Here is a 2,908-nt window from a genome sequence, read left to right as displayed (position 1 = left end):
ATGAAAAATATGAAGATTACTCAACATTTTTATAAAGAAGCGTCTTTTGCTTCAATAGCAATTTAGAGAGAACATATAATTCCGCATCTGATGACCTATTTATCATGAAAAATTATCATTTTTGCGGTAGCGGTCGCTTTTTAGTGATGCACAAGTGTTATCAGCAAAGTGTGAACACACTTTGATACAATAGAGTGGGTGGACGTTTATTTTAATTTTGCCCGTTCCGCCCTTGTTTTCGTGAAGTGAAATATTTATTCAAGGGCAAACACAGCTTAGTCATACAAAAGCCATCTTCATCATTTACATAATATTGTACGGATAACGTTCAAGGTAGACATGATGAAAGCGTGACAAAAAGTGATACCCGATTTTAAATATTGTGAGAATGTGGGTGACCAAACCTTTTCCTTCATATCAAACCCGAAAATACGACAAAGGAGCCGTGTTCAATTCTCACATCACGCGTTGTACATATGAAGAACAGATCCCTGTGTGTCAGTTCTGTAAACTTCGATTCCTATAGATGTAAATCCCATTGGTTTACTTTGGGACATTCAACTATAGGTATATTTGCACCACTATAGGTGCAAGAGAGTTGAATTTAAAAAAAATGATATTTCATTTGCTGTTTTAGCAACAGTTTTCTTGTCGCTTGATCTTAGTGTGATGTACTAAGCAAAAAGATCATCCAGTTCATACTAAACTCATGAAAAAAACTATCCAACAAGAACTGCCCTTTTTCTTCGATTTCTCAACCTTATATCTGCCTACAAACTGATATATTTCATCTGACTTTTAAAGTAGAATTATTCTAACGTTTCAAAGCTGGGGTCCCGTTCCAAAAATTTCTGCAGAAGATTTTTCTTAGTTTTCCATTTGCCTTATCTGATCGGAATTATGCGCACGGGCTTTATATTCAATTCCGCAAAATGCACGAATACTATAAATAAAGCAAAAAGGGATTTTTTGAAAATACTTCGAAAACGACGAGGAAAATGCGAAATTTGCAAATCTACTTCAGGCAGTGTCGTCAGCATGTAAACGTTTCATCACATACGGGTAAGTTATTTATACAGGTCACGTGTGCTTGATTTGTTTTGCATCAGTCGATACTCACTTACCAAATGCGCAACATGTTGACTGTATTGTCAACGCCAGATGCTATGGATTTTCGGCAACGTTGGAATATGCAAACACTCGCATCTAAGTGACTTAATCGCATACGGGTAGTGTACAAATAGAGGTGCCCATTTTATTCATTCGTCGCTCGAAAATTAAACGAACAACATCATGGCAGTATTGTCCGAACTGTACTATCGTTCGTGTACAGTTCGCACGGTGTGGTGGGAGCACACAGCAGGGAAACAGGTTTTACACGATTTAACTGTGTGCGAGGAGATGCCGGCACTGCCGAAAATACACGACGTCTACCTCTGCTATGGAGTTTCGGAAGTAGCGACATTGACTTGTACACAGTTGGTACGTGTGGGGTTTGCATGTTTTTTGATTTGCAATATTTTTTGGACTGAGTTTAACACTGCACGGTGCGACGTGTGTGTGTGTTGCTTGTGAGTTCCATTAATTTATGTTTCTGCTTGTGTGTGCATTGGGTTCATACATGTTTTCGGCGGTTTGTGGGTGATGAGCCAATTGGCGCTTATGTTCCATTTTTTGAATAAGCGTGATGCGTTAAACACAAGTTTAAGTATATTGTTCTTGCTTTCTGGTTCAACGGTAATGTACGGTTTGACCCGATTATTTTCATATCTTCTGCAGGCTCTTTCCTCAACCATGAACCATCGTTTGGTGAGACTTTGAGGTGGATATTTTACTGACCTATCTGTAAATTCAGCGCACTTAACACAGTGGTATTCGAATTGAATAGGCTGTTAAATTTTTTTGGAACGCTTTCGTCACTTTCTATTTTTTGCTAATACAGAGAAGATAGGCTGGTTGGATCACACCCTATATCCGACTAATGCATTTGATTCGTCAGTGGAAATTAAAGAAATGATCTACAGTACTTTACAGTTGGATACTGGAGGTCCAACTAGCGGAAGTTCAACTAAAAAGCGGTGCAGTTAAAAATGCGCATCCAACGAATCACAACTGTAGTTAAAAAGAGGCAAGTATGCTCTTTTTCATTTCTGTTGTAACCCGTAAAAGTAACAATTTGGTATTTGGTGAAAAATCACCAAATTTTCCACACATCCACAATAATGGTGAGCTTGTCACATTCTCTACCGTTCACATTTATTTGTAAATTTTGTTTGTTTTTGCATTCGAGAACAGTTTTGTTGGTTTCGATGGGTTCAGTATTTAGCTTTTTCAGCTAACCACAGATTACCCAAAAAACACCAACCACTCTCGCTGTGGGGGGATAAGCCGAGGGAGAATCATTCTATATTTTACAACCTGTAAAGCACACTGCTTTATCTTCCTAGATTCATCGATGGGAATAAACCTTGCTAGTTAATGGTTAAGGGTTCCTGTAGGAGCAGCCAACGATTACAATGTAATGATTTGATGAAATGAGAGGAAGTTGACTTTTCTAATCCATTTTGAGTGGAAAGCTTAATTTCAACTTAAGTAAAAAGCTAAGCATTTTTGTTGAAATTGTTATAAAAATGATTTGCTTTTCATTTTCCTTGGTTTGCGTGCAAAATACGAAATGTTTGGCCACCTTCAAATGAAGAATCAGTCGAGTACTATAAATCTGAATCCAAACAGTGGTGAAAATATCTGCTACACTTTTTAAATATAATGTAAAGATAAAAATTAAATATAATACCTAACATTAAAATGGTAGAAGATTAATCCTTAAAGGAGCAAACCATTTTTTTTAATTTGTGAAAATTGTCTCACGGCTTTAATGCATTAGTGCGGTAACCATGAGATGTTTTTT

This window comes from Topomyia yanbarensis, chromosome 3 (genome assembly GCF_030247195.1).
Source record: "Topomyia yanbarensis strain Yona2022 chromosome 3, ASM3024719v1, whole genome shotgun sequence".
NCBI classification, from domain to species: Eukaryota; Metazoa; Arthropoda; class Insecta; order Diptera; family Culicidae; genus Topomyia; species Topomyia yanbarensis.
The sequence above is the reverse complement of the archived record's forward strand: the minus strand, read 5'-3'. Positions refer to the sequence as shown.